General features: G+C 45.3%; 1 protein-coding gene across 1 annotated transcript in view; it reads left to right on the top strand.

Moving 5' to 3' along the window:
* Positions 1–25,222, top strand: part of CTNNA1 (catenin alpha 1) — a 347,088-nt gene that overhangs the window by 98,187 nt on the left and 223,679 nt on the right. The window lies entirely within an intron of this gene.

Here is a 25,222-nt window from a genome sequence, read left to right as displayed (position 1 = left end):
TGTGAAATAAATGAATAAACATCCCTTTCTGTATCCGTTTTCCAACAACCCCTCACCCCTCACAAGGTGACAAGAGCAGTCCTCTTTCCTAAGACAACAGCTCCCAGGAGGGCAAGGTCAGGCTGGTTTCATTTTATCCTGAGAATCCTCTGGAATCTGCTTGCTCTGTGCACTGACTCTCCTACCCTCTCCTTTTTCTCCCACAGTCAATTCTGATGTCGTTGCTCACTTCTCTGCTCATGTTGGGCTCCGCTCCTGACACCATTAGTCACCTCCCTCGGTTCTCAGCTTCCCTAATGAGCAGCTGTCTTGTCTTCAGTCTGAGACAGGCCTCCCCCTGCCTGCTGCTTCCTGGGGAAACCAAGGTCTGGGGTGGGAGTGTAAGGCTCAGAGAAAGGTCCCAATCTTCCTCTGTGCTCCCCACGTGCTGTGAAGGGCGTGGGAGGACAGAAAAAAGTATTATCTCTAGGCAAAGGAGGAGGCAAGTGGAAAACAGCTGACGTTTAAGGGTAGATCATAAAGGGTGGACCCGGCTTCCCTGCTGGAAAGAGTCCATGGAAGGGTCAAGAAACAGGATGAGATAGCGGCAGGAGGATCTGAGTCAGGCCTGAAGAGGAGAGAACCCATTCTGGTGGGCAACTGAGGCCAGAGGACCTCTGCTTGCTTGACGGCCTTTCCTGGGCTGGCCAGTCTCTGCCTTGTTACTGATCTCCATGTGTGGAGGCAGGGAGGTGACAGAACAATCTCTTAAGGGTCCTGCCAAATACCAGAGAACACTTGATTGAGATTCCTTGATTTTTGTGGGTTGGTCTGAGGCAGCCCCAGGCAGGGATGCCCATCAAGGGGCCAAGGTGACTGGAGGTTTCCACGCTGCTGTGCCACAGTGAGAGGCTGTACTTGGCAGGGGCCCTACGGAAAAGAGATGGCACACTCATAGAGTAAGGTGAAGAGGGGCAATGAAGGGAATATTTCCTGGGTGGGGTTACAGTAAACAACATAGGACCTAGAGGCACCCAAGGCCTAGCCACAGAAGAAAGTTGTTACCAATTCTAGGCTGGAAGGGGAAGGGGTAAAGGAGGGAGTGGTGTTGCCAGAACCTGGTGAGAGCTGTATGTGGGAGACCCCTTGCCCCAGGAGCGGTAGCCTTCTGTAAAGGACCACAGCTGCTGCCAACACCGAGGCCCAGCAGTGGGGCTGAGGGTGGAGAATAAATACCCCTACCTCGCTCTCCTCCCATTGGTTTGTCTCCTGTCAGTGCCTCCCATTGGCCAAATCCAACAAGGAGCTGAGGGCAAGGAGCCAGGGTGAAACTATCCATAGAGGCCAGCTTCCTGGGCCACTGAGCAGAGCAGAGAAGAATGGAGAGTGAATCGAGACCCTTCTTATCTCTTCCTCCTGATGTCACCCACCTGTAAGCCTACCTCGTCCCTACCTAGTTCCTGAAAAGCTTATAAGTCCCTGTGCAACCTATGCTCAGAACTCATCCCATCTCTCAGGCTGACGTGGACCAGGTCGGGGCCAGGATCAGGGGAGGCTCCAACCATGTGGGGTAGATTTCAGTTGCCCTGAGACTGCCTCCTGCCTGGCTGTTCAGCATCAGGATTCTCAGATGGCCTCATTCTCTTTGCATCAGGCTTTAGGAACAGGGAGGCTGGGTAATCATACTTTCCTATCAAACCCTTGCCTCCATTTGACTCTCTGTCAACTAGATGAAGCAGGAAGTTTCTCCCTGCCTTCCCCTGCATGGGTACTGACCACTGCCCTTTATCCTCCAAAATTCCATTTTGATATGGGGAATCTGGGAGAGCACCCTGACCCTCTTAGCATCTCAGAAACTGAGAAAGGGCCTGTTCCTGCTTGACTTATCCTGGAAATGACAAGTCCCTCTCTCCTCCCCCTTAGAACTATTAAATTATTAAATTCCATTGGTTCATTTCTCAATACTGACCTGGGTTACCACCTTGGACCTTAATTAGTCCCTTCTTCCAACTAGCTCATTTCTCACCCTGGTCACTCTGAAGGCCCCTAAGAGAGGAACTTGAGGTGGACTCTAAGCTCTGAAGCCTAGGGGTCCAGTCATAAATATACACTGCATTATTCAGGGTTCTTCAGAGAAACAGAACCAATAGGAGCTATTGATACAGCTATAGATGTAGATATAAATGGGAAGTGAGACTTATTATAGGGAATTGGCTCACACAGTTATGGAGGCTGAAATGTCCCATGATCTGCCATCTGTAAACCAGAGACCCAGGGAAGTCCATGGTCTACTTTTTTTTTTTTTTTTTTTGCGTTACGCGGGCCTCTCACTGTTGTGGCCTCTCCCCTTGCGGAGCGCAGGCTCCGGACGCACAGGCTCAGCGGCCATGGCTCACGGGCCTAGCCGCTCCGCAGCATGTGGGATCCTCCCGGACCGGGGCACAAACCCGTGTCCCCTGCATCGGCAGGCGGACTCTCAACCACTGCGCCACCAGGGAAGCCCCCATGGTCTACTTTGAAGGTCTGAGAACTTGAGAGCTGATGGTGTAGATTTTTGTCTGGTTCTGAAGGCCTGAGAACTAGGAGTGCTGAGGAGAGGAGAAGACCGATGTCCAAGCTCATGCAGTCAGGCAGAGAGAGGATTCAACCTTCCCCTACCTTTTTGTTCTATTTGGGCCTTTAGCAGGTTGGTTAATTTTATGTGTCATCTTGACTGGGATATAGGATGCCCAGATTTCTGGTTAAGCATTATTACCTGCCCACACTGGGGAGGACATTCTGCTCACTCAGTCTTCCAATTCAAGTGCTAATCTCCTCCGGAAACACCCTCACGGACATACCCAGGAATAATGTTTAGCCAGATATCTGGACTCCTGTGTCCCAGTCAAGTTGATGCAAAATATTAACCATTACATGTACCTACCAGTTCAGGTAACTGTGCCATCCTTCCTCTCTCCCCAACCTCCAAGACCAACTGGGCCCTAGGTTTTCCCAGCGCACATGTCTTGTAGTAGAAAACTACTGTTTTGGCCTATCTAGAATCCATTTCAGTCTTTTTTTTTTTTGAGCCGCACCACACGGCATGTGGGATCTTAGTTCCCCGACCAGGGATTGAACCTGCGCCCCCTGCATTGGAAGCATGGAGTCTTAACCACTGGACATCTAGGGAAGTTCCCCTCCCTTCAGTCTTGAGTGGAAAGACATGAAAATGGAATTCATTTATCGCCAAGACAGCAACATGAAGAGATTATTGCTTAGTCCCATCTCCCTTGATTTCAGTGTTCTGGTTCTTCATCTTCCTGGGATAGCCTCTTCAGTATTTTCTTTGATTATGTAAGCCACCCCCATTTCTTTCTAATATCATCATTTTTTGCTTAAGTTACCTAGAGTTTTCCTGTTGCTGGCAACCAAACATTTTCACCAATACAAATTCCTCTTTCTCAGAGGAGCTATGGGCTCTGCCCCTCTAGTGGGCTCATATTTGCAATCTCTGGCTTGAATTCAGATCTCATTTAGTCCTGGAATGAGAGGGAAGAGAGCTCCTGCTGCTCATGGATGCTTGTCACACCTCATCTCAGGAACAGGGTCTTTGTTGCCTGACTCATCAGGACCCACTCCCAGCCTGACTTGCATGTCTCCACACTCAGGTCACAGCCTGAAATAGCCAAGCTTATTTCCCATGACTCGCTGTCACAAGTCCTACAGCCAGGTCAGCCTGGTCTCCTTGTTATTTTCCACTCATTCCTGTGCTGTGCCTTTGCTCGTGATGCTCTTGGACATCTGACAAGCTGGTGACCCTCTGCTGACTGCCTGAACCCCTCTCAGACCTTCAAACCACCGTGGGCCACATCCTACCTCTTCCTTCCCTAAGCCTCCCGTGCACTATCAAGCCCACAACAGCTTCCAAACCAAGCACCTCTGTGGGCTCTCTTTGATATGGAACAGAGAAAATGATTTGTTTGGTTGAGCTTTGTTTCCTTTGTAGACTTAAGTCTTTGAGGACTTGAGTTGAGGCTCAAGTACTTTTACCTTATGGGTCTCAGCGTTGGACATGAGGCTGAGCACACAGTGGGTGCTGATGTTTATTTCTCCATCCCTAGTTTGGAAATTTTCTTGGTCCTATAACACATATTCTTCATTCATTCATTTACCCAACATTTATCAAGCACCTACTAAGTGTGGGTTCTGTGCTAAGCTCTGGAGGTACACAGTAAATAAAACATAGCCAAGGAAATCACAGTCTAGAACTGAAGATTTATTGAGAATTAGACGTAGCAGAATGACCCATTGGGAAAATAACCCTGTTTAGTTTTTCTCAGCTGCAGGCTCACCTCAAAGGAATGAAAAGCATTTCACCCATTCTGAGAGGAGAGCCAAGCTTTATGTCTTTGAGGTTTGGACTTTTTTGACCCCCATGAAGATCTGTGTGTTTCTGGGTAGAAAGGAGAAGCTGCAAGCATCAGGCTACATGGAAGACAACTTCCATAAAGCCTTTCCTAACAGAGCTTAGGGCTGGAGGCTTAATGCTTCCCACATTGAAGAGGGCTGGTCCCAATTCAGGAGGGTTGGATGGAATGAAGGGGATGAAGGTATTAGTTCCATCAGAGCAGAAACCTGAGCTCATGTGAATGCAAGTCCTCTGAGATAGGAGGACCGAGGAGGAAGAATATTTAGGTGAACAAATACATGATAACAGTAACAGCTGGCATTTATTGCACACTTAATGTATGCCAGGCACTGTGTTAAGCACTTTATGTGCATTCACTTATTTCTCACAAGACCTCTATGAAGTAAGCAATATTATGGTTTCCATTTTACAGATGCGGTAAAGAAAGATTAAATGAATTGCTCAAGGTTATGGATCTGAGAATCAAACTCAGGCAGTCACTGAGGGCCATAAATGCCTGTGAGGTCTGAGTACAAAGGGCCACAGTTTGGGGAGCCTTGGCAAGGTTGCTGTAGCTGAACTTGTCACAGAGGGCATGGAGCTGCCTGAGAACTCTCACTTTCAGATGTACTTCACAGCCCAGGCAGGGGGTACAGCAACTGGCATGATCTGAGGACCTGGTAATCTTGATAAGAAGGTGCTTATATCAGTCAACTGTGACCACAGTAATGCTGTATAACAACCACCAAATTTCAGTGCACACAACAGTAAGCATTTACGTAACTTGTGTTTGGAGATCAGCTGTGGGCTGGTTTTGGCTGGGGTGGTTTGGCTCTGCTCCATTTGTCTCTCATCCTCCTTCCAGGACCAGCAGGCTAGTCAGGGAATGTTCATCTCATGGAGACAAAGGAATACAAGAGTAACAGCCCCAATGCATAGCCCATTTTAAGCCTCTGCTTGTGTCAAGTCTCATAAAATGCCACTGGTCAAAACAAGTCATATGAATCATATGGCCAAGCCCAGAGTCAAGGGATGGAGAAATACACTCCACCCACAGGACAAATCTGCAAAGTTACCTGGCAAAGAATGTGGATTTATAATCCTATTACCTAGGAGGAAGCAAAGAGATGTTATCTAGTGTTCCACAGAATTTAAACTGAATTTAATCTGGATTTAGAGAGAGAATGAAATCTTACAATGTATCATGGAACAGTTCATGCCTATTACAGAGGTAAAAATCTATCTTCAGAGACTACAACATTTGCTATGTGAATATTTAAATTTTTAGTTTTTATTTTAGTGAACATTTAAAAAATACCTTTTAACAAGAACATACTCTGGATGGTCTAGATGACTATGATAGCTGCCTTACAATTTTCAAAGCTCCAGTGATCACCTAGAGTGCCAATATTTAACTTTATATGCAGGCTTCTCAAACTAGAGTCTGTATTCTTAGGAAGACGTGTTTTCAAGGTAGGAAAACATTAGTGAGAGTGGTACACAGCAGACAATGTATAGAAGAGGCCCAGATACAGTGCAGTGGGCATCAAAGGGTGCTGGAGGCAGGGGCAGCTTTGGGGCTTAAGGGAGGGCTTATGGTGCCTTGCAGGACAGCAGTGGTAGCATTTGAATAGATCTTGAAAGATGGTGGGGTGGTGTCCTGGGAATAATCCTCAGATTCCTTCTCCGTGTGGGCGTAACTAGATTCTTGTTTCTAGGGCTTCCCCCAGAAAGAAAGAGCTTTACATTCCATCTCTGTAAATCTAGAATCTCTTTCACATTTTTGCATCAGGGCTTTGTCCTTCACTTTCACATATATATGCTGTTAGTTATAGCATTTGAAGAGTAGACCGGGGAGGTTAATGGCTAAACTTCCTGGCTTTGGAGTGTTCACATCTTGGCTTTGACATTTACTAGTTCTGGTCTTTAGGGTTCAAATCTTGGCTTTGACATTTACTAGTTCTGGCCTTTAGGCAAGTTGCTTGAACTCTCGGAATTCCAGTTTCCTCACCTGAAGAAGGAAATACTAATTCTTCCAGGGGGTATTTAAAGAATTAGAACTTGCCGGTAAAGTGTAAGTTTTCTTTATGGGAAGATTTTTAGATTGAACTTCTGATTCAATTTCTTTAATGGCTATAGGATTTTTCAGATTTCCTATTTCAAGTTGAGTTGGTGTTAGTAAGTTATATATTTCGAGAAATTTGTCCGTTTCACATATATCCTCAGTTTTTAAATAAATAAATAATTAATTAATTTTTGGCTGCGCTGGGTCTTCGTTGCTCTGTGCAGGCTTTCTTTAGTTGTGGAGAGCAGGGGCTACTCTTTGTTGCCGTGGGAGGGCTTCTCATTGTGGTGGCTTCTCTTGTCGCAGAGCACAGGCTCTAGGCGCGCGGGCTTCAGTAGTTGTGGCACGTGGGCTCAGTAGTTGTAGCTCGCAGGCTCTAGAGCTCAGGCTCAGTAGTTGTGGCGCACGGACTTAGTTGCTCTGCGGCATGTGGGATCTTCCGGGAGCAGGGCTTAAACCTGTGTCCCCTGCATTAACAGGCGGATTCTTAACCACTGTGCCACCAGGAAAGTCCCTATTTTCAGTTTTATTGGTACAAAATTATTCATAATATCCTTTCATTTTCTTTTTAATGCCTGAAGCATCCATAGCAACATCCCTCTTTTCATTCCTGACATTATTTATTTTTGTCTTCTTTCAACTTTTCCTTGATCAATATCATCAGAGATTTTTCAGTTTTCACAGAATCGGCTTTGGCTTGGCTTATACTTTCTGCTGCATATTTGGTTTCTATTTCTTCAATTTCTATTCCTCATCTTGCTATTTCCTTCTTTCGACATTCTTTGAGTTTATTTTGCTCTGTTTTTTTATAACTTATTAAGAAAGATCCTTAGCTCATTAATTTTCAATCTTTTTTCTTTCGTAAGATGCACATTTAAGGCTCTATATTTCCTTTTGGAGGCTTAAATAAAAAAGACATATGTAAGTGCCTGGTCCTAAATAGGCACTCATTAAATATCTTATCATCACTATCATCATCATTATCCAGTCTCAGATGAGATGGCCTAGCATAGTTTCCAACTCTCTTGCTCTCTAATATGACCTGTGTCCCCTGAGTTTTACCATTGGACTCTCTGAGGACTTCTGAGGAATTGTTTTGGGCCACATCACGTCCTTTTGGGGGTTTTGGGGAGGCTTCCTCTGAAGATTAAGGCAGGGCACAGACAGGGGCATGTGCCTTTGACTCCACCTTCCTCAGGAGCTCAGACCTTATTTTCCTAGAATGTCTGACAATGTCCCAGGCCCATGGGAAGTGTGGGTTCTAACCTGCAGGCCTTTGGCACATTATATTTTCAAAAAATGGCCACAGTAGTATCTCCCATCCCATAAGCTCTTCTAGAACTTGTCATTTCCCCATCAAGAGGTAGAATATACTTCCCCTCCCCTTGAGTCCAGGGTTTGTATTCCTTACAGATTATAGACCAATAGGTTGCAGCAGAAGTGGTGCTGAAATATTTCTGAGGCTTGGTCATAAAGAAAATGAAGCTTCCACCTTATTAGCTGAAAAACTCATGATTCAGAGCCCAAAGTCACCGTATAGGAAGTCTGACTAGCCTGCAGGCACCATGTTGTAAGGAAGCCATACCACCTAGAGAGGCCATATATAGGCACTCTGGCCTCCAGTCAAGGCACCAGACATGACTGAATAACCATTTGGTGATTCCAGACCCCAGCTGTTGAGGGACCTACATCCTTCTAATCATACCAGCTGAGGCTCCAGACATTGTGGAACAGAGACAAGCTATCCCCCACTCTAGCCATCCAAATTCTTGATCTACAGGCTCATGAGCATAAAAAAATGATTGTTTTTAGCTCTTAGCCTTTCAAGTATTTTGCTACACAGCAGTAGATAACTGGAACAATATTTATTAACCTTTCTGGTATCCAACTCCTCCATCAGACTCCTTATACACTGTATTTCCCACTGAGGCCCAGGTAGAGACTGCAGAAGCAGAGCACAGCAAAGGTCTTTTGTGTGAGCCCTGTAGGAGCAAACTGGAAATGGAGATTCTCTGATCCTATCAATTTGTCTAGACTGAGCTCTCCTAAGACCATTGGTTCCCAACCTTCCCGAGTACTAAGAAAGACATTTATCTCATCTAAAAGGCTGAGTGTCTCCCAAATGATATGGCTGTACTTTCAGTATAGCTTCATACATAGCTAACATTCATTGAGACCTTACTAAGTGCCAGGCACTGTGTGAAGTATTTTATATACATTATATCCCTGAATCCTCATAACAAACCCAAGACTATTGTCATTCCCATTTTACAGATGTGAAGTGAGGTGATCAAATTGCCCATGCATCCTGTTCTGCATATCAGATGCAGAGCTCATGAAGTAGGGCCTATAGAATAACATCCATACCCTTACCCTGGTGTGATGGTGAGTGTTGTTGTCTAGCCCCACATTTGCCCTCTACACTGTTCCCCAAGACCTAGGAGCCTGCAACCCACATTTCCTATACTCCTTTGACAGCTGGCTACCTGTTATGTTCTTCCAGTTGAAATCACTGGCTGGTGACTAGAAGGCAGGAGTAAGGGAGAAGCCATGTTCTTTTCTGCATCTTGATGGCACCTCTAGCAATGGCCACATTGCTTGCTCTTGTGTTCCTTCTCAGGCAGTTTAGTTCCTAAAAGCAGCCTCAGTGGCACAGCAGTTTTTAGCTATGGTTATAACCGTTGCCCATTTTGTTCTTCCACCTTAGGGCTAATAGTGACTTCCTGTGATTACTAATCTTTGGAAAATCTCATCTCCCTCTTTTCGTTCCTCCAGCCCTTCCAACATGTTTGCTACCAGTTCCTCAAATTAAATCCCTTCTACTTGAAATACCTAGAGTGATTTCTTTTTTAAAAAAATTAATTTATTTATTTATTTTTGGCTGCATTGGGTCTTTGTTGCTCTGCGCGGGCTTTCTCTAGTTGCGACGAGCGGGGACTACTCTTCATTGCAGTGTGTGGGCTTCTCATTGCAGTGGCTTCTCTTATTGCGGAGCTTGGGATCTAGGCACGTGGGCTTCAGTAGCTGTGGCATGCAGGCTCAGTAGTTGTGGCTCACGGGCTTAGTTGCTATGCAGCATGTGGGAAATTCCCAGACCAGGGCTTGAACCCGTGTCCCCTGAATTGGCAGGCAGATTCGTAGCCACTGCGCCACCAGGGAAGTCCCCTAGAGTGATTTTTGATTTCTCCTGACCGTCTATTGACTAACACACTTATCTTTACAAAACTTCGTATAACCTGACCTTTATTTAACTCTCCAACATCAACTCCAATCATTCTCCCTCTTGCTCACTATGCTTCAGTCACACTTGTCTCCTTTCTGTTCCTCAAATAATTGCAGTCTTTTCCTGCCTTGAGGCCTTTGCTCCTGTTGTCCTCAATGCTTAGAATGCTTTCCGCCAGCAAGTTGCAAAGCAGGTTCCTTCCCCTGCCTCTGGTCTCAGCATAAACGTCAGCTTTGCAGAGCAGCCTTCCCCAGCTAGAAGTCTAGAGTAAACCTACCCCATACCCAAGCAGTCTTATCACCTCGCCCTTTTATTGTCTTCACAGCACTTATTACTAACTAACCTTATCTTACTGATCTATTCCTTAACTTGTTTATTGTCTGCTTCCCTCTCTAAAATGAAACCCTGAAAGAGCAGAGAGCTTGTCTCTTTTGTTTATTACTGTATCCAGTGCTTGGCACAGAGTTGGTGCTTAATACATATTTTTTAGTGAATGAATGATGGAATGAGTGGTATGCAAGCCTCTCCTTAGGCCTGAAATGTGCTCTGGCACCTACTGAGATGTTTGACATTGGAGGCTATCCAAGGGAGAGACCTCCCTGCCTCTCTTGAGACAGGACCACCAAGGTTTGTACCTAGTAATAGGGCCCTGAGCTCCACTTATGTCTCCAGGCAGGCTCCTCCTGAGCTGTGGGAGGCCTCCCTGTGGCCCTGCCCCTGTCTTCTGGCATGTTCTAGTCAGTCTGTTTCTTTCCATGCTTCTAGCAGGCTTCAGGGCATTAATGATTAAAAGTGCAAACTTGTCCAGGGCCAGTATCAGTTAGACCACACGCCCACCATGTGGGCAGCTCATTAATTCTAATAAACCAGGACCCACTCTCACAAAGCTTTTCCATCTGTGTACTGCATTTGATAACTACAAAGAAAACAAACAAGACTGTTACAAAATTAATTTTACTGAGCATCATATTCTTATCACACAATAAGAAGCAGAAAGTTTCTGTTATATAACATTTAACCCAAATCATTGCTGTAATAATAAGCTGAACCCAAAAAGAATGAAATTCATACTGTAATGCACGCAACTATAAAGAGCCATTATATTTTTCTTTTATGACATTATGAACAAAATAAATTATGGGATCTTATTCTAAACACAACAAAACAAAACAAAAACCCATTTTACTGCTGCACTAGAAAAGAGAAGCCAGCAGGATGAAGCCTGAGGCTTTCTTTGCAAGGTTGGGTGCTCCAACAGGTCATCTTGTCCATCTTACTGCTTCTGGAGAGACCTCTTTTTAATGTCTCCCAGTTTGGGAGTATCCTCTGGATAGCAGGCTGGCTGACACAGGCAGAGGAAGCCAACAGAAAACCCATAGAAATGTTTATAAGAACATTAGGAATCCAATTTCTAAAAAAACTTTGAAAGAGATTGTTGAGAGAGGGAGAAGCTGACTCTGGGCTAGGACCCGGACTTGACCAAGCTAACAAAGGCAGAAGAGTCTAGTCAAAGGCCCATCTACTCTGGACTCATTTACCGGCAATTGCAGGCACTCTCTTGGTCCAGGAACCCTTGGCTGGGCAGTTGGATGGGGTGGGGATGAGACCCTCTGTATGCTCTTGGAGGCCAGCAGACATACTCGTTTTGCTATCTTTCCATTATTTCCTCCCAATTTCTCTGCTTTAGGCTAACTAAACCATTCACCATTCCCTGTCTAAGTATCTTACTTTCTATCTTCTATAGCTTTCTCATTCTGTTCTTCCTCTACTGGAATGCCCTGCCTTCTTCTATACCCACCTAGATCCTCTGGTATTGTTCAAAACCCAGCCCAAAAGCCACTTCCTTCAAGAATTCTTCTCTGGTCTCCCCAGCTGGAGAGTATTACTCTTCCTTTTGAGTTCCTAATGCCCTGGATCATAGGGCTCTGATCATTTTCTATTGTATAATGAGTATTCATGTTCTTCTACCCCTTTATAATGATTATATTATTTTTCCCAATTATTCACTTCTCCTCTCTGTAAAAGTAATATAAATTGACAGATATCTGCATGTGACCTTCAGTACCTCCCTGTAGAGGGAGGATATTTCCTTACCCCATTGTCATAGGTTTGGTCATGAGACTTGCTTTGGCCAATCAATTGAGAATAGAAGTGATCAGAGCCATCACAGTATCCTCTACCCTCTGCCACAAGAATGACATGTACTAGACTCTTGAAGCAGAGCCAAAGCTAACCTGAAGCTGATGAGCAAGAAATAAACCTTTGCTGTTATAAACCACAAAGTTTGTGGGGTTGTTTGTTATCACTTCATAACCTGGAAAAAGCTGACTAATACATCTTTACTAAAGTGGAAGCATATTTTGGGGAGGATCATATCTGATTCATGATTTGTTTCTTCTCTTTCATAAACCTAGCACAAAGCCTTTTTTAGAGGCTCAGTAACTGTTCACTGAGTGAACAAGTTAATAAATCTATCATTTACTATGTGCTACTCTAATAATTCCTCACCTTGTGTAGTGCTATGCAACCCACAATGCAGTTTCACAGATACTGTCTCACTGGACCTCAGGACAACCCTGTGAGATCAGTAAGGGAGAGTGGACATCTGTTGCTTTCTGTCTATCTAACATCTCTGATTTCTTTGGGGAATCACCCCTCCCCCACTGCATGTGGTTCTGGTGGGGCTGCCAGTCATAACACCAGCCCCACTAGTCACAAGGCTAAGTATGTGACCCAGGTCTGCCTGATTACAGTATCTCATCCTCTGGGCACAGTGACTGGACCAGAGATAAGCATAAGACCTAAATAGGGCCAACGGAGGTATAGACCCAGAAGAAAGATGTCTAGAAAGAGTCCCAACTATGAATGGGACCCTAAAGAGGCCACTTAACTGTTCTGTAATCCTCCTATACTCCTCTAATATATTCACTTTCTCACTCTTCAAAACTTCTGCTTCATAACTTCTCCTGTCTTTGAACATTTTTCACTCTCTTCACCACTCACTTTCAGCTGATGACCTCACCTCATGACTCATGGAGAAAATAGAAGCAATTAGAGAAGTGCTCCCTCATTTTCCTAGCAGCAATTCTACTTACCTACCTGTATGTGTCCTCATATGATCTACCTTCCCTCTTCATACAGTGGCTTGAGTGTCCTTGCTTCCATCAACGACCAACTGCTATACAAGAACATTTTCAGTATCACATATTCTCTAATGTATTCCAGCTTTAAAACATAAATAAACAACCCTCCCATTACCCCATGTTCTCCTGTATCACCACCCAATTTTTCTACTGTGCTTCATGACAAAACCTCTGGAAAGAGTTGTATATAGTTCCTATCTCCACTTTCTCCCTCGCATTCTCTCCTCAGCCCCTCAGGTGGGCTTCCATCCCCACCATTCCACTGAAATTAAAATGTTAGGGTTATCAACGGTCAGCATGCTGCCAGGTCTGAGAGCTACTTCTCAATGTGGTTGACTTCACTTCCAACTTGAAACATGATCTCCCACATATGTATACTACTATATATAAAACAGATAACTAATGAGAACCTACAGGGAACTCTACTCAATGCTCTGTGGTGACTTATATGGGAAGGAAATCTAGAAAAGAGTGGATATATGCATATGTATAACTGATTCACTTTGCTGTACAGCAGAAATTAACACAACACTGTAAAGTAACTATACTCCAATAAAAATTAATTAAAAATTAAAATTAAAATAAATAAAAAATGAAAAAAACCCCACTAAGGTTAAAAAAAGAAAGAAAGAAAGAAACATGATATCCCCTTGACTTCTAGGACACCATACTCTCCTGGTTTTCTACCTCACTGACGTCTTCTCAATCTCCTATGCTGGCTCATTCTCTTCCACAAACCACTAAATATTAGACAGTCCCAGAGCCCAGCCTAACATCTCTTCTGTTCTCTATCTACATCTAGTCCCATGGCTGTTTTTTTATGACTGGCAAACTAGTATCTCCAAAATAGACCTCACCTTTGAATTTCAGCCTTCTATACCTATCAGCCCGCTTGATGTCTGCTATGGATTGAATTGTGTCTCCCAAAAAGATATGTTGAGGGACTTCCCTGGTGGTCCAGTGGTTAAGACTCTGGGCTTCCAATGCAGGGGGTGCGGGTTCCATCCCTGGTTGGGGAACTAAGATCCCATGTGGTGTGTGGTGCAGCCAAAAAAAAAGATATGTTGAAATCCTAACCTCCAATACATATGAATATACCCTTATTTGAAAATAGGGTCTTTGCAGATATAATCAAGTTAAGATGAGGTCATATGGATTAGAGTGGGCTCTAAATCCAACATGACTGAAGAAGGGAAGGCATAGAGACAAACAGAGAGACTGTCATGTGAAGACGGAGGCAGAGTTTGGAGTGATGTGTCTACAGCAAAGCACTGCTGGCAGCCGCTAGAAGAAAGAGACATGGAACCCATTCTCCCTCAAAGCACCCAGAAGGAACCAACCCTGCTGACACCTTGGTTTCAGACTTCTGGCCTTCAGAACTATGAGAGAATAAATTTCTGTTGTTTTAAGTTTGTGGTCACTTGTTACAGCAGTCCTAAAGAAATAATGCAACATCTTGTCAGCATCTCAGATTTAACATGACCAGAAGAGAACTCTTATCCCCTCCTGTGCCCAAATCTGGTCCTCCCCCTCGCCATTCCCCCAAATCCTTTTTCTACCTTGACCCATGGTCTGCTTTCTATACAATAACCAGAGGGTTCTTTTTTTTTTTTTTTGCGGTATGCGGGCCTCTCACTGTTGCAGCCTCTCCCGTTGCGGAGCACAGGCTCTGGACGTGCAGGCTCAGCGGCCATGGCTCATGGGCCCAGCCGCTCGGCAGTATGTGGGATCCTCCCGGACTGGGGCACGAACCCGTGTCCCCTGCATCGGCAGGCGGACTCTCAACCGCTGCGCCACCAGGAAAGTCCAGAGGGTTCTTTTAAATACATGTTAGGCAGTTCCCTGGTGGTCCAGTGGTTAAGAATCTGCTCCCAATGCAGGGGGCCTGGGTTCGATCCCTGGTCAGGGAACTAGATCCCACATGCATGCTACAACAAAGATCCTGCATGCTGCAACTAAGACCTGGCACAGCCAAATAAATAAATAAATAAATATTAAAAAAAAAAAAAAAAAGAACATAAGTTAGATTAACTCCCTCTGTTGTTGAAAACCCTCCAAAGTCTTCCCACAATCCTTTGAATGCAATAAAAATTCCATATCTTGACCTACAAGATCCTTCATGCTCTGGCCCCTGCCTCCTTCTTTGTTGTCATTTCTTAAGTTCCCTTCCTGCTCACTGCTCTCCACTCACACTGGCTTCCTTCTGTTCCTTGCACAAACTTATTCCTGACTTTGGGCTTTTGTACCAGCTATAATACTACTTCTGCCTGGAGCTGCCCTATCCACAGATCTGTTCATAATCCACCTTTCCTGACCTCCCAATAAAGAGTGGGCCCAGACTCTACCACACCACCAGGTTTGATTTTCTTCATGGGAGAGCATGTCCTTTCAAGCCAAGTCCCTGGTTCCAGTCCCTTGGTCCTGGATTTCCTTTGATCCTTTGATTAGAATCCTCCTCAAATCTGGGAGTCAAAGCACTCAATTTTTACTTAAGAATTTTAGGGAGGTTTCTGACACTTCCAGTAGAAAGAATCCTGCCTAATCGAAGGCTAATAAGCCCAGTCTCTACAAAGGACCACACCCCAAGGAAGACTGATCAAAAGTCCATGCTCTTCCAGTGCAAGAAGCCTGCTGGCTTTCGATTAGCATCCTCAAACTTTCTGTCCTGTGATGAGAAAAGGTCATATCCAGCTTCCACCAAGGGTAGAGGGAGGCAGAGCTCACAGTTTATCTCTCAAATGCCATCACGCCACCAACCAGCTATCATAGTTTCCCTGACTCTGGCCTCCTCACAGACTGAGGGGGAAGCAGAGCAAGACAGAAGAATTCAAGGAGAGAGGAACTTCAGGGAGATGTCTGTGTGATCTGTAGTTTGCCATCATCCCCCCAAAATTGAAAGGAGATCTGTAGCTCTGTGTGTCCTCTGTTGATGCCAGGCACTGTGCTAGGACTTTAATAATAATAAAACATCAATTGCTGCCATTTGGGGAGTGTAATCTGGACCAGGCACAGGGCTAGGCATTCTAGAACCATTATAGCATCTAGTTGTCACAACAGTTCTCTGAGGTAGGTATTATCATCCCCACCTAACAGATGAAGAAACAGACTCAGTGAGCAGAAGGACGTGCCAGGTGGTTTCTACTGCAAAGCTGTGGTCTTCCTTCTATGTGGCATTGCCTCTTTGCTAAACCTTCTGGCACCTAATTCCCAGCATGAGACGAACCTGTGACTAAATGTACGTACTGGGACCTGCAACCCTCGATTCTAGCCAATGAGTCACCAGAGTGGGGATCTGCCAGCTCAGGAACTTAACCCTCAAGGCAGCTGCCCCCAGCCCTTCTACAGCTGTGCTTCAAAGAGAGATACCAAGGCCTGAGTCACTTCCCTGGAAACTCCCTTTCGGAGAGACTGTCCTTGAAATAAGACAATGCAAAAATCTGAGCTGGACTGCCCAGGGGGCCAATTCCCACCAGCCTCCACTGATGAGTTGCCTCTGCCTGTTCAAGGCGCCACAGCAAGGGTGAGCTTGAAGCAACATTCCAGCAGGAGCTTCTCCAGATATGGAGAGGCCAAGCAGATAGAAGCTGCTGCGGTGGGACAAATAGCATGCATAGAAGGATCCTGGGCATGGAGGTCTGGGAAAGGGATGGAGTGAGCATCTCTCATCAAGAGAATGATTCCTGGGCTTCCCTGGTGGCGCAGTGGTTGAGAATCCACCTGCCAATGTAGGGGACACGGATTCGAGCCCTGGTCCAGGAAGATCCCACACGCCACAGAGCAACTAAGCCCATGCGCCACAACTACTGAGCCTGCGCTCTAGAGCCTGTGAGCCACAACTACTGAGCCCGCGTGCCACAACTACTGAAGCCCGCGAGCTCTAGGGCCTGTGCTCCACAACAAGAGAAGCCACCGCAATGAGAAGCCTGCGCACCGCAACGAAGAGTAGCCCCTGTTGGCCGCAACTAGAGAAAGCCCGTGCAGCAACAAAGACCCAACGCAGCCAGAAACAATAAATAAATAAAATAAAATAATAAAATAAATAAATTTTAAAAAAGAGAATGATTCCTAAGGCCTCCTGCCAGAATTGCAACCTGAGATTCTGTCAGTCAGGGATGAGGCTATGTTAGTGAAACGTCTATAGCCTGACCCCCCGTAGGAGACAGTGAGGCCATTGGTGTGAGCATCTGCCATGGCAGAGACTCAGCAGAGATTTGGTGGGCAAGAGTCAGGAGTCTCAGTTTAGACGTTGACACAGGCCTGAGGGTCCTCAGAGTGTCACACGTGGCATGTTGTGATGGAAGCCTTTAGGGATGTGGATTCCAACCTCCTTGTTGCACAGATGGAGAATCCAAGGCCAGGTAGGGGAAGTTACCTGCTCAAGGTCCCCAGCCATGAGTGAAAGAGCTGGCACCTCTCATACTTCTGTACATTCAGGTGAGAACCCCCCCATCTCATCCCTACTCTAACAATAGAAAATAAAACATTGAAAATTCAAAAATAGAACACTGAGGGGCTTCCTTGGTGGCGCAGTGGTTGGGAGTCTGCCTGCCAGTGCAGGGGACACGGGTTTGAGCCCTGGTCTGGGAGGATCCCGCATGCCTCGGAGCGGCTGGGCCCGTGAGCCACCGCTACTGAGCCTGCGCGTCTGGAGCCTGTGCTCCGCAACGGGAGAGGCCGCGATAGTGAGAGGCCCACGCACCGCGATGAAGAGTGGCCCCTGCTGTCCGCAACTAGAGAAAGCCCTCGCACAGAAATGAAGACCCAATATAGCCAAAATAAATAAATAAATTAAAAAAAAAAAAAAAAAAAAAAAATAGAACACTGAAACCAGGACGGGAGCCACGTCTAACCTGGCTGCTTTGGGAGGGCCCATGTGCTTAAGCCCATGTCATGACCCCTGAGTATCCCTGGAAAGCCAAGTTGGCATCCTGCATTGTGTGGATGGGATTCACGCTTGTGCCAATCACGCACCAGCCCACCTCCAAACGTAGAATGGTGTTTGCGTATGGGCACGGCATCTTTGTGATTTTCCTCTGATGATATCTTGTTTTGCCAACTAAATTAAGACTATGACAGAGAACAGAGACTACCTCTAGCAGTTTAGTTCAATTAAGATTTCACATCAACAAATTAAAATGTATCCTCACCGTCTGCAAAGTAAATCTGCCTGCATTTAGGAGGAAGCTCTGACATTTGCTGTTCAGACACCTAGCTGTTAACAAGCCAAGTATCAGTGAGGACCCACCCTTTCTGGGACTGGCTCTGGGGGTTCAGGGCCAGGGTTTGTCTCCAGGGACTTACAGCTCCTGGGCCAGGGCTTCCCAAGCATGAGTGTGAGGACCAGCCTGAGCCTCTGATGAAGTTTTCACTGGTCCTCTGTAAAATCACAAAAATTAGAAGTAGAAAGTCATGTTTTCCATAAAACTAAGTCAATTCAAACTAAAAGACTGTTAACAAACAGTTTTAAATTTGTCAGCCACTCTTCAAGGGACTGAGGATTCACCAATGAACAAAACAGACAAAAATCTGTGTTCTCTAGGAGCTTTTATTTTATGTGGAAGAGACAGACAATAAAAAAGACAAATGAGTGAAATATGCAATAAGTTAGAGAGTGATAAGAGCTGTGGAGGAAAATAAAGCCGAGAAAGAGGATAAGGAGTGTGGAGGGCAGAGGGATTTGTGATTTTTTTTTTTTTTTTTGCGGTACGCAGGCCTCTCACTGTTGTGGCCTCCCCCATTGCGGAGCACAGGCTCCGGACGCGCAGGCCCCGCGGCCACGGCTCGTGGGCCCAGCCGCTCCATGGCATGTGGGATCTTCCCGGACCGGGGCACGAACCCGCGTCCCCTGCATCGGCAGGCGGACTCTCAACCACTGCGCCACCAGGGAAGCCCTGTGATTTTTAAATAGCAGTTTGGAAGGCTTCCATGAGAAGGTGACAACTGAGTCAAGACCTGAAAAGGTGAGGGACTGAGCCATGAGGATATGGGAGATGCCGGGTAGGCGGGGGCACTTGGGCAGAGGAGTGCCAAATGCAAAGGCTGATATGTAGTTGTAGGTGGTGTGCGGATGGAACAGAGTGAGCAGGAGGAAGAAGAGGAGATGGGGAGGTCAGAAGAGAGGGATCATAGGCCATAATAGGGACTTCAGATCATTCTCTGAGCGAACAGGAAGTAAGCACAGGGATGGAGCAGAGAAGAGACAAGCTCTCCCTTAGATTTTAGTAGGATGGTTGTGGCTGCTGTGTGGAGCATAGGCAGAAAGAGGGCAAGGTTGGAAGCAGGGAGACAAGAGACTTATTGTGGTTACTAAGTGAGATATGGTGGTGGCCAGAGTGAGGGCTGAAGAGCAGGTGATGTGGGAAATTGGCTCAAAATGTTTAAAATCAGTAATATCTTAGAAAGTTCAGCATGTAAGGTCAGCACCTTCTTGACATCTTTGAAAAAAGGCAATTCCATTGGTGGTCCTGGGACAGGGACCTCAAATCCTTAATGGCAGCACAGGGACCACCCACAGTGTGGTACTCCAAGAAATGGACCTTTTCCTCTGTAAAATGAGATGAATAATCTTTTCTTTCTAGAGAAGGCAAGTAAAGCTATTTCCTCCATTGAAAATTAGAGAACTGAGAGAGTGCAAGCCCCATGAGGGCAGGTGCTATGTCCACATCCTGTTTTCAGATGTTCCCCAGCAGCTACTTCTAGGTCCAGGACATGCATACTCCAAAAATAGTTGTTGAAAAAATGAATGCATGAGTACCCTTCCCCCATACTTCAGATAGGGATTTAAACAGAGTTTTAATAACAAACTTTGAAACTGTATATGTGTGTGTGTGTGTGTGTGTGTGTGTGTGTATACTTTTTTTTTTTTTAAACCAGAGGGCTGTTTGTGTGTGGTGATGGTGGTGAGTTTGTTTTCTGTGAACATAAAAAATTATGGATTATTATATAGATTAGGTTCTTGCTGCTGAAGGATTTGGGTAACTTCAGGGTTATTTCTCATTCTCTCTTTTCCCCTTATTTTCTTCATTTCCTTTCTCCTTCCTCTGTAATCTTAGTTAGCCATCATGTAAAACTGGACAGAGTTTTATGCTTCCTATTTCTACCCTTTAAAGTAGATATGTGAAATGTTTTTTATTTTTATCTTTTAGAAAAGCCCAACAACTAAATTAAATTCTTTTTTACTTGTGTAACTCTCAGTTGATTTTTCTCTCACTGTATGTCAGCATCCCCACTTTCTGCATCTAAGGAGTTGATACTACTTCCTGATGGGAAGGAAAACACACCCAACATGGGACTCTGGACTTCACCACTTTAAACTTCTCTGCTATTTAACTTGCATGGTAATTTGCATAGATCTACATATGTTATGCAATCAGCCTGCTCTCCTTTTACATTTAAGCCTAAAATAATTTTGCTTTTATGATGTTCTACTCTGCTGCCTTCTTTATTTCTTATTGGTCCTGTGATTTAGATTTTTGTAAAAGGAATTGATGAAAAGCCAAAGGTATAGTCACATTACCCAAACAGCTATTGGGGAGAGGGAGACAGGGAAGCAGCATGGTGAGATTGTCTTTGGAATTCATTTATTCATTCAGCAAATGTTTATTGAGCACCTACTATGTGTTAGGCTCTGTGCAGGTGCTAGGAATACAGTGGTGAGGAAGCCAGGCACAGTTCTTACTCACATAGAGCTTATACTCTCCTGAGGAAAATAGACAATAAACAAGTAAACACATAAATACAAGCATGATTTCTTTTTTTTTTTTTTTGCGGTACGTAGGCCTCTCACTGTTGTGGCCTCTCCCGTTATGGAGCACAGGCTCCGGACGCACAGGCTCAGCGGCCATGGCTCACGGGCCCAGCCGCTCCGCGGCATGTGGGATCTTCCCGGACCGGGGCATGAACCCGTGTCCCCTGCATCGGCAGGCGGACTCTCAACCACTGCGCCACCAGGGAAGCCCCAAGCATGATTTCTGATACTAATAAGTGCTAAAATGAAAATATAGTTATTGGAAAACTGGTTTAGATTGGGTAGTTCATAGAAAGTCTCTCTGGAAAAGTGAAATTTGAGCTGAGACCTGAATGATTGGAAGGAGACAACCAGGTGAACATCTGGTGGAAAAGTGTCCCAGACAGCAGGAACAGCCCTGAAATGAGAAGGAGCTTGAAAGGTTTTAGGAACAGGAAGGAGGTGTAGCATTTTGAATGCTTTCAGTGGAAAGAAGAAGTTGCCTCAATTCAAAGTAGTGCAAAAAAAAAAAAAAAAGGAAAGGAATTGTATTACCTCATATAAAGAAGCCTGAGGGCAGAGGGGTAGGGTTGTAAGGTTGGTCAACATCATCCAAGGCCAGACTATTCCCTTTTGTCTGCACAGTCACCCTTTTGTGCTGAGGTCCTTCTGGATGCCAAGATGGCTGCCAAAGCTCCAACTTCATACAACTCCCTTGTACAATGTCCAGGAAGAGAGGAAGAGGGCAAACCCTTCCCTTTTCAAAACAAGGAAACCCTTCCCTGGACACTGTGCAGATTTCCCTTCATATCTCAGAACATAAAACTTTCATCACATATGCATTCCTAAACTGGTCATTAGCAAGGAGAATGAATGACTCAGATTGGTGTAGAGTTGGGCAGAGGAGCAGTCTAGCTTCTACTGAACTTCATGGAAGAACCAGTGCTACCAATTTCTGACAAAAACCAGGCTTCTGAGAGTAAAATTAGGCTTCTGTGAGCTAGGAAGAAGTGGGGAATGGCTGACTGTAATTTGGTGCTCAAGAATATTACCGCAGGAGGACAGTGTGGCTGGAGTACTGGTATAAGAGAAGGTTATGGAGATGGAATGAGGGAATGCAGAGCTTGTTTTAGGTTCTTCAAATGTAATCTTTCAGATCCATGTAAGTCCCTAAGGCCTTACCCCATTTTGCACTAGTTACTCTCTCCAGTGCTGTCCCTCTTCCCGTCACTCGCCCAAGGAACCACCTCACCTCTGGGTGTGGAGTTGTAGAAAGGCTGCCCAACTCAAGTATTAGACACTGAGTCTAACACTAGCTGATGACACTGGGTAAGTCCCTTCCCTTCCTTAAGCCTTAGTTTCATTACCTACAGCAAAGACACAATAACATTTGTCCAACTGGCTCTTCAGGAAAGTTGTAAGGATCAAATCAAAGAGTTTCTGCATGTCCTTTGAATACTATAAAGTGCCGTAGTTATTATTATTGCTGTTACTGTCATTCATCTTCAGTGAGAGACAAAGGGTTTTTTAAAAATTTATTTTATTGAAATGTAATTGATTTACAATGTTGTGTTAATTTCTACTGTACAGCAAAGTGATTCAGTTATACATATACAAACTTTCTTTTTCATATTCTTTTCCATTATGGTTTATCACAGGATATTGAATATAGTTCCCTGTGCCATAGAGTAGGACCTTGTTGTTTATCCATTCTATGTATAATAGTTTGCCATCTGCTAACCCCAAACTCCCACTCCATCCCTCCCCCATCACCCTTCCCCTTGGCAACCACAAGTCTGTTCTCTAGAGACAAAGCAGTTTTAAATTTTGAGTAGTCACCTCCTCCAGCTCCTTGGGAAGGGAAAGCTGTCATTTTGGAAAGTACTCTGAGGGGGTAAGGAGGGCAGCCTTGAGCTCTCTTTTGCCCTTCATTCCCCCAGACCTTTCCTCAGTGTCCCCCATTCCCCCCTCCCCCAACAGTCTTCTGTGCTTCACATCAGAGATGTCCTTAGAAACAAGCTGGGCTGATGTTCAATAAAATGTGAGCTAAAGCTGGCTGAGTTATTATCCTTTTTTCTTGATAAAAAGAGTGGATGTATTTTCATTACTGGCAGAGTGCTTTTAGCTGGTGCGGACAATTAAGCCCTGGAAATGCAGCAATCCATTTCACACTGAGAGAAGATTTGAGGGATGACTCACCAAACACCCAGGCCCTGGAGGAGCCAAAAACATGGCCACTGTACCCAATAATAAAAACCATAGCATTTTTGTGGTAATAAGGTAAAGCAGCCTCTAGATGACTCCAAGTAATTTGCCCCACAGTGGAATGCTGCTGTTGCTGCTGGCATGAGAGCTGTGAGCCTGACACTTCTCCACATACCTCAAGACCCTTCTTAGCCATCCTCTTCCTTATTCTTATCATCTCTTGGGAAGGCAGGCTGGGAGGAGCTCCATGTTATGGGCAGCAGCTTCTGCCAAATGTTACCTTTTAGGTTCAGACACTCTTCTTGGTTTTGCTTCATAATCTTTTGATCACCTCCCTCACCCCTCAAGCCAGACCTTATGTCCAAAGAATCAGATCTCTTGAGACCAAGAGAGTTGTCCATTCCAAAGCTACAAGATCGGTGTAAGATCCTTTATGAGATCAATGACAACCCTCCTCTCTCCTCTCTCCTTCCCTCCCATCTTTTTTTTCTCTTTTTCAAAGATGAATTAGCAGTTCTAATTTCCAGCCCCCAGAGGCAAAGGTGAGATGACCACTCCCCACCTTCCCTGCCCCACCAACCCAAGCTGAGAGGAAGAGTCTTAAGCTGCAGATTCTTGGAAGCAAGAAATTTGCTGGTATTGTGGCTTATTTGGCTACACATCTACCTCCCTCCTTAAGAACAACGAGGGGCAGGGATGGTGTTGCCAACTCCTTCACCTCTGCATCTCCTGCAGCCCGCACAGTGCCTGGGATAGTCAGCTCTTAGATGTTTGATGAATGAATGAATGAACAAACAAAGCCACCTCTGTGTTGGTTTATTTCCCATGGCTTTGTCTTTTTGTTCTGTTCAACACACAGCTCCACCACCATAACTTAGAAAGTGGAAATTACTTCAGAGGTGTAGGGACTGAGTATCAGCGGAGTGAAAGCGATCTGGTACATTATTACAATTTTTTCTTAAACCGCTTAAGCTCTAGTTTCCCTCCTGTTTACTGTTAGAAGGGATCCCAAATCAGTCGTGAACTTTCGTCTGCCTTGAGGGAGTAAGAGGAGAGGGCTGGGGTGGTTGTCCAAGCTTATTATCCTCTCCATTACTCAGGAGTGTTCCCCTGAGCTTTCACATGATTTTATTTTAATGCTGTTATTTGTATTAGGCGAGTCTCCAGCTCAGCCAGGCCAAAAAGGGAGGTGGGGGAACCAGGGAGGAGCTGATGGAAAAATAAATATCCTGTAGGTTCATGATGATCTGACCATGGCTTTAATATGAATCATATTTGCTCTAACCTGCTTTCCCACAGTCAGCATTTCTGCTAGAAATAATTTATAATTATCAAACTCCAGTTAGGCTAGAAGATTCCTTGCAAAGGACTTTGATATGATTAGGGAAAGGCTTGGAAATGTAATTTGCATGGTTCTTGTCCTCTCTGCCAATGACATTCCTGGAGAAGGCATCTTGTCCTTCCTGGCAGGAGAAATTCCAAGGGCAGATAGGAGCTGGGGACCAGACTTCAGGGTCACTGGGGCTGCTGCTCCAAGGCTGGCCCAAGAAGAAGATGCTTTCCTGGAATAATGAGCCTGAAAGATTTCCCATCTCAGCATTTCAAGAACTGAGAGTCAGTGAGTGGCCCAGAGTGGGACAGTGCCAAGTGCATGCTGACCAACAGCTGTGCCCAACACTTCAGTGTGAAGGCCCTTTGGTAACTGCCCAACACCCAGCATGGGTCATCCCAAGAGGGTCCTGGTCTTGCTCCTGGCTGAGAACTAGTAACAATCCCCTCTACCTCTTCCCTCATCTTAACTCTTCAACTCTGCAGCAGCTGAGCCAGAGAAGGATAAAAGTTAAGCAAAGGTGTGCTGAAAAATACAAATATTATTGAAAGAAATTAAAGAAAACCTAAATAAATGAAAATATATCCCATGTTTGTTACCAAACCAGGTTCATTTGCCTGACACACAGCAAGCAAAACGCTGAGACACTGAGGTCTGCAGCAGAGAAAGGGTTTATTTACAAGGCAGACAAGCAAGAGATATGAGGACAAGTCTCAAATCCACCTTCCTGAAGGTGAGGGGCTTGGGATATTTATGGGATAAAGAAGCAGGGTGGTCTGAGATGTGGGGAAAGATAATTGGAGGCAAGAAAATGGTAAAGTGGGGCTTCCCTGGTGGCGCAGTGGTTGAGAGTCCGCCTGCCGATGCAGCGGACACGGGTTCGTGCCCCGGTCCGGGAGGATCCCACATGCCGTGGAGCGGCTGGGCCCGTGAGCCATGGCCGCTGAGCCTGCGCGTCCGGAGCCTGTGCTCCGCAACGGGAGAGGCCACAACAGTGAGAGGCCCGCGTACCGCAAAAAAAAAAAAAAAAAAAGAAAAAGAAAAAGGTAAAGTAATTGGTGTTCTGCGTAGGCATATCTGAGTTACAGGCTCCTTCATGGGATACACATTCAGAAAATGGCTGCATTAGCATGAGGGTGGAGTTTTTGGCCCTCTGATATCCAA

This window comes from Hyperoodon ampullatus, assembly GCF_949752795.1.
Source record: "Hyperoodon ampullatus genome assembly, chromosome: 4".
Classification (NCBI taxonomy): domain Eukaryota; kingdom Metazoa; phylum Chordata; class Mammalia; order Artiodactyla; family Ziphiidae; genus Hyperoodon; species Hyperoodon ampullatus.
This window is presented reverse-complemented; position numbering and strand designations above follow the sequence as displayed.